Genomic DNA, 13,503 nt, shown 5'->3' on the forward strand with positions numbered 1-13,503 from the left:
TTCGGGCATCTGGTAAGGATGCCCCCTGGGCGCCTCCCTAGGGAGGTGTTCCAGGCACGTCTGGCCTGGGAGGAGGCCTCGGGGAAGACCCAGGACTAGGTGGAGGGATTATATCTCCAACCTGGCCTGGGAACGCCTCGGGATCCCCCAATCGGAGCTGGTTAATGTTGCTCGGGAAAGGGAAGTTTGGGGTCCCCTGCTGGAGCTGCGACCCAACACCGGATAAGCAGACGAAGATGGAGATGGATATTTTAGGGATTCCTTGTTGTAGCTAGTTTTGGGGCGACCAACACAATATTTTAAATATTTTTTGAGTTCAAACATCAGACCATATAATGAAATGCTACGTCTAATCATCACTATGATCAAGCTTTTCTAGAATATTGTGCCTTGCTGCACTCTTTGGGCATGGTTTTATGTCAGCCAGAGATCTCAATTCAGCTTTATTGTAGCCTGCTGAGCAAAATGGAAGTGCCTGACATGAAAATAAAGTCTTTGTTATTCTATTCTATTGCAGATGAATGAAATTTGTTGTTCAGATTGTATGCATCAAGTCATCATAGCAAATCACTCCTGTAAAAGAAAAACTAAACAAACAACGATGAAGGCTGGCCCATAAGTAATCTTACCTGTGACGGATTTGGGTTGGGTCTCTCAGCCTCTGGTCCTTGCATGGTCTGCTGCTCTCTTATATCAACCACATCGTCCTCAGCAGCTGATCCATTCTGAAGTTGGCACAAAGTGTGTGGCAAGTTAGTCACTGAATCTGGTGTTGTTTTGGTATTGAGTGGAATCTTAAAGCACTAGAAGTAAAGCAACCTATAATGCAATTGCTAGCCTGTAAGTAATTGTAATCTTACCTGTGACGGATTTGGGTTGGGTCTCTCAGCCTCTGGTCCTTGCATGGTCTGCTGCTCTCTTATATCAACCACATCGTCCTCAGCAGCTGATCCATTCTGAAGTTGGCACAAAGTGTGTGGCAAGTTAGTCACAATCTGGTGTTGTTTTGGTATTGAGTGGGATCTTAAAGCACTAGAAGTAAAGCAACTTGCTCCAACTGCTCCAATCTGAAATTTGAAAAATGTGTGAGCTAGTTTGTTACGTTGTAGGAGTCAGTTCTTCTAAATACAAAATAGCAATAAACTAACATAGTGAACAAATATGTGTTACCTGTGTCCTGACCTGCATGTTTTTTTTTTAATTCTGCACACTATTTCCACTAACCTATAGGTTACTACTACTAGATATTTTGTTGTACTACACTCTGCCCCATATTGTATTAAACACACAAACACATATAGACAGAAACCCACTTTTCTTGGCCATCCTGAACAATTTGGTGTATGATTTATGTGAATATCATACATTGTTCCATCATGAAGACTGACTGTTTTGTTATTACTGGACATAAGTTCCGGTACAGACATGGGTAGTTACAGGATAGTTAATTACATTAGCCTATAGACTGGCACACAGGCCTACTGCTGTCTACAGGAAACCATGTAAGTAATTCAACAATGGTCACATTGTTACAAACTAAAACATTAAATAATAGACAATTAGGCTATAAGGAATGAATTATGCATTGTCAGTGTCCTGACCTTACTGTCCGCTCTCTTCCGTTTTCCTGCTGTTGGCTGCAGTGGTGCATCATGGTGAGCTGCACTGCAAAAAGCCAGCTTAAAAAAACAAGTAAAAAAGTATAAAAATTAGGTGAATATTACTTAAAATAAGCAAAATTATCTGCCAACAGAACTAGAACATTTGACTTGCCAAGATTTTCTAAAACAAGGAAAAATATCTAACGTCAACAAACTCACAGATACCTTAAAACTAGTGTGTTCTCACTGATAACACGTGCATTTGCCTTAATACAATTAAAATATATAAGAATTATTTTCTCAATATGTTGGAAAATTTTCTTAAATTGAGTAAATGCTAGTGCCATAATCTTGTCATAAAGCTACACATTAGGTATTATTTTATTGATACAATAAAAGCAGTTAAGGTGTTTTTTCTCAATATGGAGCATAATTTGCTTGAATTTAGCATCTACTTCTTTACAAAATTATTGAAATAAGGCAAAATCCCCGGCGCCCGTCCGCCTCCGGCGCCATTCGCCTCCGATGCCCGTCGTCCGCGATGCCCGCCGCGCCCGCGCCAGTCGCGCCCGAAGAAGCGCGAAGCTGCGCCCGATGCGGGACTCAAGCATTGAGTAGGGGGGGGCACGTCGGTGAATATCGAGAGGTTTGATGCGCGAGGTCTGCGGTACTCTGCTTTTGAAAATGTAGTGGTTAACAGTTCGTCTCCATGCATGCACAGACTGCTTTTAACAATTCTCTACTATAAACAAACTTCTTAACCCCCTGACCACAGGGGACAGCAGAGAGAAATGAGAGAGTGACTGAGAGGGTGGTGGTCCAAAAGTTATGGACCAAATTCGCCAAATTTGGTACAGCGCCGGAACGCCATGCCATGCCCGGCGAGCGCCACAAATTTTGTGTTGATTGCTTTTACTGTGGCAGAGATATCGCAATTGCATATTTCCCATTTAAATGCATTGAGTCAGTGGGGGCGAAACAAATACGTTGCTTATTGCCAAATTTATAGCGCCCCTAAAGGTTGATCTTCGCCAAATTTGGTAGAACGCCTCGGGACGCCATGCCGAGCGAGCACCACAAATTTTGTGTTGATTGCTTTTACTGTGGCAGAGATATTGCAATTGCAAATTTCCCATTTAAATGCATTGAGTAAGTGGGCGAAACAAATAAACGTTGCTTATAGCGCCCCCTAAAGGCCGATCTTCGCCAAATTTGGTACAGCGCCTCAGAAAGCCATCCCGAAAGAGCACCACAAATTTTGTGTTGATTGCTTTTACTGTGGCAGAGATATTGCAATAGCAAATTTCCCTTTGAAATGTACTAAGAAAATTGGCGGGAAAACAAATAAACTTTACTTACGGCGCCCCCTAAAGGCCGATCTTCGCCAAATTTGGTACACAGTATCGTAGTGGAATGGTGAACAAGGATCTCAAGTCATTTGGTGATAAATTTAAATTTAACCGAGATATGATATGATACGTGTGTCGTAGCTATCTAGGACAATTTGTTTGGTTGTCAAATTGGCATACTTCAACGTAGCAAAACGATTTCCATAACTTTTTGTCAGGTCCATCTGGAGATGCTAACTACCAGGTTTCGTGCAGATCGGTCGAACGGCCTAGGACGAGTTCGCGAAAGTTGGTTTTGCACGTTCTTGCGCGATACTGCGAAAAAAAACGTTTGCGCGGAAATGGGCGGGGCCTATATCAGGCAATTCAGCTTGATTCAAGGAACACGTGGATGTAAGAATTTCTAATGTGTGATGTGTATTGTGGGAGTTAATGACAAAAACCATTACAGCGCCACCTAGTGGTCCACATGTGTAATTTTTGGTAGGTGTGATCCATGGCCCATTGTCCATCTACCCTGTAAATTTAAAGTTGTTCACATTAGTGTAAGTGGTGAATCTAGAGTTGGGTCACATTGGGTCCCATAGGCCACGCCCACTTTGACCCCTCGGTACTCCATTCTAGGGATGGCCTCAGGATTGGCCCCAGATGGTACGAATCAAATTTCGTATAAATCGGATGAGCCGTTCATGAGATATAAACTTTTTTTGTAGTTGTAGCGCCCCCTAGCAACCAATTTTCTTAAAACGCATGGGGTCCCTCCAGAGGGGCATGGCAAAGAATAATCTAAAGTTTGGGGTTGATAGCTTTCATTTTGGCTGAGATATGGCAAAGTTGGTGTTTTCTTAGTTAGCTATGCAAATTTGTTTGTGCGTTATATGCGCAATTTTTATCGTATAAAATTTATTTCCATAACTTTTAGTCAGGCCAGTGTGGAGATGCCACGGTCCAAGTTTCGTGCAGATCGGTCGCACGGTCTAGGAGGAGTTCGAAAAAGTAGGTTTTTGATAAATTGCGATTTTAAAGGCATAAAAGTCCAGGCGGAAATGGGCGTGGCCTATATCACGTGATTCATTTGGATCCAGGGAACGCGTCGATGTATTGTTTTTGAATGTCGGGTGTACGGTTTGGGAGTTATGGGGCCAAACGCGTTTTTTCTGCTATAGCGCCACCTAGTGGTGGAAATGGGTGAATTTTTGCGCCTGAGGTCGTTGCGGGGTTTGGGACCAGTCCTGAAAATGGCAACTCCCCACTATGTACGGTTTAGGCTGCAGTCGGAGTTTTAGGCGGAGAAGAAGAAGAAGAAGAAGAATAATAAAAATAATCCTTAGAAAAACAATAGGGTTCCACAGCCCTGCTGTATGAACGGGGCTATTGCCACACGCCGTTTCTTCCAGACTCGGGCTTGGACCCCTAAAAATCCTTAGAAAAAACTGCAACAGCCCTCCAGTTATGAGCGGGGCCCAAACTCTCCGGCCGCCGCCTCCAGCCGCCAGCCTCCGCGCCCGCCAGCCTCCAGCCGCCAGCCTCCCAGCCCCCGCCAGCCTCCGGCGCCGTCCGCCTCCGGCGCCATTCGCCTCCGATGCCCGTCGTCCGCGGCGCCCGAGCCCGCGCCAGTCGCGCCCGAAGAAGCGCGAAGCTGCGCCCGATGCGGGACTCAAGCATTGAGTAGGGGGCACACGTCGGTGAATATCGAGAGGTTTGATGCGCGAGGTCTGCGGTACTCTGCTTTTGAAAATGTAGTGGTTAACAGTTCGTCTCCATGCATGCACAGACTGCTTTTAACAATTCTCTACTATAAACAAACTTCTTAACCCCCCTGACCACAGGGGACAGCAGAGAGAAATGAGAGAGTGACTGAGAGGGTGGTGGTCCAAAAGTTATGGACCAAATTCGCCAAATTTGGTACAGCCTCGCGCCTCGGCGCCTGGGGGCATGCCCAAATTTCCCATTTAAATGCATTGTCAGTTGAACAAATAAAATAAAATTTGGGTACAGCGCTCGAACAAATTTTGTGTTGATTCGCATGCGAGCGAGCGCCACAAATTTTGTGTTGATTGCTTTTACTGTGGCAGAGATATCGCAATTGCATATTTCCCATTTAAATGCATTGAGTCAGTGGGCGAAACAAATAAACGTTGCTTATAGCGCCCCCTAAAGGTTGATCTTCGCCAAATTTGGTAGAACGCCTCGGGACGCCATGCCGAGCGAGCACCACAAATTTTGTGTTGATTGCTTTTACTGTGGCAGAGATATTGCAATTGCAAATTTCCCATTTAAATGCATTGAGTAAGTGGGCGAAACAAATAAACGTTGCTTATAGCGCCCCCTAAAGGCCGATCTTCGCCAAATTTGGTACAGCGCCTCAGAAAGCCATCCCGAAAGAGCACCACAAATTTTGTGTTGATTGCTTTTACTGTGGCAGAGATATTGCAATAGCAAATTTCCCTTTGAAATGTACTAAGAAAATTGGCGGGAAAACAAATAAACTTTACTTACGGCGCCCCTAAAGGCCGATCTTCGCCAAATTTGGTACACAGTATCGTAGTGGAATGGTGAACAAGGATCTCAAGTCATTTGGTGATAAATTTAAATTTAACCGAGATATGATATGATACGTGTGTCGTAGCTATCTAGGACAATTTGTTTGGTTGTCAAATTGGCATACTTCAACGTAGCAAAACGATTTCCATAACTTTTTGTCAGGTCCATCTGGAGATGCTAACTACCAGGTTTCGTGCAGATCGGTCGAACGGCCTAGGGACGAGTTCGCGAAAGTTGGTTTTGCACGTTTGCGCGATACTGCGAAAAAAACGTTTGCGCGGAAATGGGCGGGGCCTATATCAGGCAATTCAGCTTGATTCAAGGAACACGTGGATGTAAGAATTTCTAATGTGTGATGTGTATTGTGGGAGTTAATGACAAAAAACCATTACAGCGCCACCTAGTGGTCCACATGTGTAATTTTTGGTAGGTGTGATCCATGGCCCATTGTCCATCTACCCTGTAAATTTAAAGTTGTTCACATTAGTGTAAGTGGTGAATCTAGAGTTGGGTCACATTGGGTCCCATAGGCCACGCCCACTTTGACCCCTCGGTACTCCATTCTAGGGATGGCCTCAGGATTTGGCCCCAGATGGTACGAATCAAATTTCGTATAAATCGGATGAGCCGTTCATGAGATATAAACTTTTTTTGTAGTTGTAGCGCCCCCTAGCGACCAATTTTCTTAAAACGCATGGGGTCCCTCCAGAGGGGCATGGCAAAGAATAATCTAAAGTTTGGGGTTGATAGCTTTCATTTTGGCTGAGATATGGCAAAGTTGGTGTTTTCTTAGTTAGCTATGCAAATTTGCTTGTGCGTTATATCCGCAATTTTTATCGTATAAAATTTATTTCCATAACTTTTAGTCAGGCCAGTCTGGAGATGCCACGGTCCAAGTTTCGTGCAGATCGGACGCACGGTCTAGGAGGAGTTCGAAAAAGTAGGTTTTTGATAAATTGCGATTTTAAAGGCATAAAAGTCCAGGCGGAAATGGGCGTGGCCTATATCACGTGATTCATTTGGATCCAGGGAACGCGTCGATGTATTGTTTTTGAATGTCGGGTGTACGGTTTGGGAGTTATGGGGCCAAACGTTTTTTTTTTCTGCTATAGCGCCACCTAGTGGTGGAAATGGGTGAATTTTTGCGCCTGAGGTCGTTGCGGGGTTTGGGACCAGTCCTGAAAATGGCAACTCCCACTATGTACGGTTTAGGCTGCAGTCGGAGTTTTAGGCGGAGAAGAAGAAGAAGAATAAAAAAATCCTTAGAAAAACAATAGGGAACTGCAAGGCGTAGTTATTGCGGGGCCCGTTTCCTCCGACGCTTGGCTTGGACCCCTAAAAATCCTTAGAAAATAAGCTGCAAGCAGTTATGGCGGGGCCCAGCCTCCTCGCCGCCAGCCTCCGCCGCCAGCCCCCCGACCCCCGCCAGCCTCCGCCGCCCCCAGCCTCCGGCGCCGCCCGCCCGCCTCCGCCCGATGCCCCGCCGCCCCGCCGCCCGCCCCGCCCGCGCCCGCGCAAGCGCCCGCGCCGAAGCTGCGCGCGGGCGGGACTCAAGCATTGAGTAGGGGGGGGCACACGTCGGTGAATATCGAGAGGTTTGATGCGCGAGGTCTGCGGTACTCTGCTTTTGAAAATGTAGTGGTTAACAGTTCGTCTCCATGCATGCACAGACTGCTTTTAACAATTCTCTACTATAAACAAACTTCTTAACCCCCCTGACCACAGGGGACAGCAGAGAGAAATGAGAGAGTGACTGAGAGGGTGGTGGTCCAAAAGTTATGGACCAAATTCGCCAAATTTGGTACAGCGCCTCGGAACGCCATGCCGAGCGGCGCCACAAATTTTGTGTTGATTGCTTTTACTGTGGCAGAGATATCGCAATTGCAAATTTCCCATTTAAATGCATTGAGTCAGTGGCGAAACAAATAAACGTTGCTTATAGCGCCCCCTAAAGGTTGATCCGCCAAATTTGGTTGATCGAAATTCAGCACAAATTTTGTGTTGATTGCTTTTTTACTGGGACGCCATGCCGAGCGAGCACCACAAATTTTGTGTTGATTGATTTTTACTGTGGCAGAGATATTGCAATTGCAAATTTCCCATTTAAATGCATTGAGTAAGTGGGCGAAACAAATAAACGTTGCTTATAGCGCCCCCTAAAGGCCGATCTTCGCCAAATTTGGTACAGCGCCTCAGAAAGCCATCCCGAAAAGAGCACCACAAATTTTGTGTTGATTGCTTTTACTGTGGCAGAGATATTGCAATAGCAAATTTCCCTTTGAAATGTACTAAGAAAATTGGCGGGAAAACAAATAAACTTTACTTACGGCGCCCCCTAAAGGCCGATCTTCGCCAAATTTGGTACACAGTATCGTAGTGGAATGGTGAACAAGGATCTCAAGTCATTTGGTGATAAATTTAAATTTAACCGAGATATGATATGATACGTGTGTCGTAGCTATCTAGGACAATTTGTTTGGTTGTCAAATTGGCATACTTCAACGTAGCAAAACGATTTCCATAACTTTTTGTCAAGGTCCATCTGGAGATGCTAACTACCAGGTTTCGTGCAGATCGGTCGAACGGCCTGGGGACGAGTTCGCGAAAGTTGGTTTTGCACGTTGCGCGATACTGCGAAAAAACGTTTGCGCGGAAATGGGCGGGGCCTATATCAGGCAATTCAGCTTGATTCAAGGAACACGTGGATAAAAATTTCTAATGTGTGATGTGTATTGTGGGAGTTAATGAAAAAAACCATTACAGCGCCACCTAGTGGTCCACATGTGTAATTTTTGGTAGGTGTGATCCATGGCCCATTGTCCATCTACCCTGTAAATTTAAAGTTGTTCACATTAGCGTAAGTGGTGAATCTAGAGTTGGGTCACATTGGGTCCCATAGGCCACGCCCACTTTGACCCCTCGGTACTCCATTCTAGGGATGGCCTCAGGATTGGCCCCAGATGGTACCAATCAAATTTCGTATAAATCGGATGAGCCGTTCATGAGATATAAACTTTTTTTGTAGTTGTAGCGCCCCCTAGCGACCAATTTTCTTAAAACGCATGGGGTCCCTCCAAAGGGGCATCGCAAAGAATAATCTAAAGTTTGGGGTTGATAGCTTTCATCTTGGCTGAGATATGGCAAAGTTGGTGTTTTCTTAGTTAGCTATGCAAATTTGCTTGTGCGTTATATCCGCAATTTTTATCGTATAAAATTTATTTCCATAACTTTTAGTCAGGCCAGTCTGGAGATGCCACGGTCCAAGTTTCGTGCAGATCGGACGCACGGTCTCGGAGGAGTTCGAAAAAGTAGGTTTTTGATAAATTGCGATTTTAAAGGCATAAAAGTCCAGGCGGAAATGGGCGTGGCCTATATCACGTGATTCAGTTGGATCCAGGGAACGCGTCGATGTATTGTTTTTGAATGTCGGGTGTACGGTTTGGGAGTTATGGGGCCAAACGCGTTTTTTCTGCTATAGCGCCACCTAGTGGTGGAAATGGGTGAATGTTTGCGCCTGAGGTCGTTGCGGGGTTTGGGACCAGTCCTGAAAATGGCAACTCCCACTATGTACGGTTTAGGCTGCAGTCGGAGTTTTAGGCGGAGAAGAAGAAGAATAATAATAAAAAAAATCCTAGAAAAACAATAGGGTTCCACAGCCCTGCAAGCGGGCCCAAGCCTCCGCCGCCGTTTCTTCCAGACTCGGGCTTGGACCCCTAATAGCCGCCGGGGTTCCGCCAGCCCCGCCTCCCGCCGCCTCCCCGCCCGCCAGCCTTCCAGCCGCCGCTTGGACCCCTAATCCGCCCAAGAACTCCCGCGCCCGCCGCCGCCAGCCCTCCCGCGCGCCCGGCGCGCCCTCCGCGCCCGCCTCCGCCCGCCGCGGGACTCCAAGCATTGAGGGGGGGGGCAGCCTCCGGTGAATATCGAGAGGTTTGATGCGCGAGGTCTGCCGGTACTCTGCTTTTGAAAATGTAGTGGTTAACAGTTCGTCTCCATGCATGCACAGACTGCTTTTAACAATTCTCTACTATAAACAAGGTTCTTAACCCCCTGACCACAGGGGACAGCAGCTTTTGAAAAAATGAAGTGGAGTGACTGAGAGGGTGGTGGTCCAAAAGTTATGGACTATAAAGGTTAAAATTTGACCACAGGGGACAGCAGGAAATGAGAGTGACTGAGAGGGTGGTGTCCAAAAGTTTGGAAAAGCAAATTTGGTACATGTCGAACGCCATGCCATGCATGCAAAATTTTGTGTTGATTGCTTTTTGCACAGATTGCTTTTATTTAAATGGCAGAATTCTCTTGCAAATTTCCCATTTAAATGCATTGAGTCAGGGGGCAGCAAACAAATGAAACGTGACTTATGGTGGCCCCAAAAAGGTTGGATCTTCGCCAAATTTGGTAGAGCGCCTCGCCAAATTTGGGAACGCCATGCCGGCGAGCACCACAAACTTTGTGTTGATTGCTTTTACTGTGGCAGAGATATTGCAATTGCAAATTTCCCATTTAAATGCATTGAGTAAGTGGGCGAAACAAATAAACGTTGCTTATAGCGCCCCCTAAAGGCCGATCTTCGCCAAATTTGGTACAGCGCCTCAGAAAGCCATCCCGAAAAGAGCACCACAAATTTTGTGTTGATTGCTTTTACTGTGGCAGAGATATTGCAATAGCAAATTTCCCTTTGAAATGTACTAAGAAAATTGGCGGGAAAACAAATAAACTTTACTTACGGCGCCCCCTAAAGGCCGATCTTCGCCAAATTTGGTACACAGTATCGTAGTGGAATGGTGAACAAGGATCTCAAGTCATTTGGTGATAAATTTAAATTTAACCGAGATATGATATGATACGTGTGTCGTAGCTATCTAGGACAATTTGTTTGGTTGTCAAATTGGCATACTTCAACGTAAGCAAAACGATTTCCATAACTTTTTGTCAGGTCCATCTGGAGATGCTAACTACCAGGTTTCGTGCAGATCGGTCGAACGGCCTAGGGGGACGAGTTCGCGAAAAGTTGGTTTTGCACGTTGCGCGATACTGCGAAAAAAAAACGTTTGCGCGGAAATGGGCGGGGCCTATATCAGGCAATTCAGCTTGATTCAAGGAACACGTGGATGTAAGAATTTCTAATGTGTGATGTGTATTGTGGGAGTTAATGACAAAAACCATTACAGCGCCACCTAGTGGTCCACATGTGTAATTTTTGGTAGGTGTGATCCATGGCCCATTGTCCATCTACCCTGTAAATTTAAAGTTGTTCACATTAGTGTAAGTGGTGAATCTAGAGTTGGGTCACATTGGGTCCCATAGGCCACGCCCACTTTGACCCCTCGGTACTCCATTCTAGGGATGGCCTCAGGATTGGCCCCAGATGGTACGAATCAAATTTCGTATAAATCGGATGAGCCGTTCATGAGATATAAACTTTTTTTTGTAGTTGTAGCGCCCCCTAGCGACCAATTTTCTTAAAACGCATGGGGGTCCTCCAGAGGGGCATGGCAAAGAATAATCTAAAGTTTGGGGTTGATAGCTTTCATTTTGGCTGAGATATGGCAAAGTTGGTGTTTTCTTAGTTAGCTATGCAAATTTGTTTTGTGCGTTATATGCGCAATTTTTATCGTATAAAATTTATTTCCATAACTTTTAGTCAGGCCAGTCTGGAGATGCCACGGTCCAAGTTTCGTGCAGATCGGACGCACGGTCTAGGAGGAGTTCGAAAAAGTAGGTTTTTGATAAATTGCGATTTTAAAGGCATAAAAGTCCAGGCGGAAATGGGCGTGGCCTATATCACGTGATTCATTTGGATCCAGGGAACGCGTCGATGTATTGTTTTTGAATGTCGGGTGTACGGTTTGGGAGTTATGGGGCCAAAACGTTTTTTTTTCTGCTATAGCGCCACCTAGTGGTGGAAATGGGTGAATTTTTGCGCCTGAGGTCGTTGCGGGGTTTGGGACCAGTCCTGAAAATGGCAACTCCCACTATGTACGGTTTAGGCTGCAGTCGGAGTTTTAGGCGGAGAAGAAGAAATAAAAAGAAAATCCTAAGAAAACAAAAGGGTTCCTAGAACTGCAAGTTCCAGCCCTGAGAAAAACAATAGGGTTCCATGAGCAGGGGCCCAAGCCTTCCAGACTCGGGCTTGGACCCCTAACTAGAACTGCAAGGGTTATGAGCTGGGCCCCAGCCTCCGTTTCGCCGCCCGCCAGCCCAGCCTCCGCCTCCAGCCTCCGCCAGCCTCCGCCAGCCTCCGGCGCCGTCCGCCTCCGGCGCCATCCGCCTCCGATGCCCCCGTCCGCGGCGCCCGGAGCCGCGCCAGTCGCGAAGAAGCGCGCTGCGCCCGATGCGGGACTCAAGCATTGAGTAGGGGGGCACACGTCGGTGAATATCGAGAGGTTTGATGCGCGAGGTCTGCGGTACTCTGCTTTTGAAAATGTAGTGGTTAACAGTTCGTCTCCATGCATGCACAGACTGCTTTTAACAATTCTCTACTATAAACAAACTTCTTAACCCCCTGACCACAGGGGGGACAGCAGAGAGAAATGAGAGAGTGACTGAGAGGGTGGTGGTCCAAAAGTTATGGACCAAATTCGCCAAATTTGGTACAGCGCCTCGGAACGCCATGCCGCCGAGCGAGCGCCACAAATTTTGTGTTGATTGCTTTTACTGTGGCAGAGATATCGCAATTGCATATTTCCCATTTAAATGCATTGAGTCAGTGGGCGAAACAAATAAACGTTGCTTATAGCGCCCCTAAAGGTTGATCTTCGCCAAATTTGGTAGAACGCCTCGGGGACGCCATGCCGAGCGAGCACCACAAATTTTGTGTTGATTGCTTTTACTGTGGCAGAGATATTGCAATTGCAAATTTCCCATTTAAATGCATTGAGTAACGAAACAAATAAACGTTGCTTATTAAAGGCCGATCTTCGCCAAATTTGGTACAGCGCCTCAGAAAGCCATCCCGAAAAGAGCACCACAAATTTTGTGTTGATTGCTTTTACTGTGGCAGAGATATTGCAATAGCAAATTTCCCTTTGAAATGTACTAAGAAAATTGGCGGGAAAACAAATAAACTTTACTTACGGCGCCCCCTAAAGGCCGATCTTCGCCAAATTTGGTACACAGTATCGTAGTGGAATGGTGAACAAGGATCTCAAGTCATTTGGTGATAAATTTAAATTTAACCGAGATATGATATGATACGTGTGTCGTAGCTATCTAGGACAATTTGTTTGGTTGTCAAATTGGCATACTTCAACGTAGCAAAACGATTTCCATAACTTTTTGTCAGGTCCATCTGGAGATGCTAACTACCAGGTTTCGTGCAGATCGGTCGAACGGCCTAGGACGAGTTCGCGAAAGTTGGTTTTGCACGTTGCGCGATAAAAAAAAAAAAAACGTTTGCGCGGAAATGGGCGGGGCCTATATCAGGCAATTCAGCTTGATTCAAGGAACACGTGGATGTAAGAATTTCTAATGTGTGATGTGTATTGTGGGAGTTAATGACAAAAAACCATTACAGCGCCACCTAGTGGTCCACATGTGTAATTTTTGGTAGGTGTGATCCATGGCCCATTGTCCATCTACCCTGTAAATTTAAAGTTGTTCACATTAGTGTAAGTGGTGAATCTAGAGTTGGGTCACATTGGGTCCCATAGGCCACGCCCACTTTGACCCCTCGGTACTCCATTCTAGGGATGGCCTCAGGATTGGCCCCAGATGGTACGAATCAAATTTCGTATAAATCGGATGAGCCGTTCATGAGATATAAACTTTTTGTAGTTGTAGCGCCCCCTAGCGACCAATTTTCTTAAAACGCATGGGGTCCCTCCAGAGGGGCATGGCAAAGAATAATCTAAAGTTTGGGGTTGATAGCTTTCATTTTGGCTGAGATATGGCAAAGTTGGTGTTTTCTTAGTTAGCTACGCAAATTTTTTTGTGCGTTATATGCGCAATTTTTATCGTATAAAATTGATTTCCATAACTTTTAGTCAGGCCAGTCTGGAGATGCCACG

At 45.8% G+C, this 13,503-nt stretch overlaps 1 long non-coding RNA gene across 1 annotated transcript; it reads right to left on the reverse strand.

The window, feature by feature from the left end:
• Positions 1–218: 218 nt before the first annotated feature.
• LOC114552070 (uncharacterized) lies at positions 219–1,681 on the reverse strand. Its single transcript, XR_003692108.1, has 3 exons — positions 1,602–1,681; positions 861–956; positions 219–725 (listed from the first exon to the last, which is right to left on the reverse strand). It is a non-coding gene; the product is annotated as an uncharacterized LOC114552070 (long non-coding RNA).
• Positions 1,682–13,503: the final 11,822 nt, after the last annotated feature.

Source organism: Perca flavescens, unplaced genomic scaffold (genome assembly GCF_004354835.1).
Source record: "Perca flavescens isolate YP-PL-M2 unplaced genomic scaffold, PFLA_1.0 EPR50_1.1_unplaced_scaf_68, whole genome shotgun sequence".
Taxonomy (NCBI): Eukaryota; Metazoa; Chordata; class Actinopteri; order Perciformes; family Percidae; genus Perca; species Perca flavescens.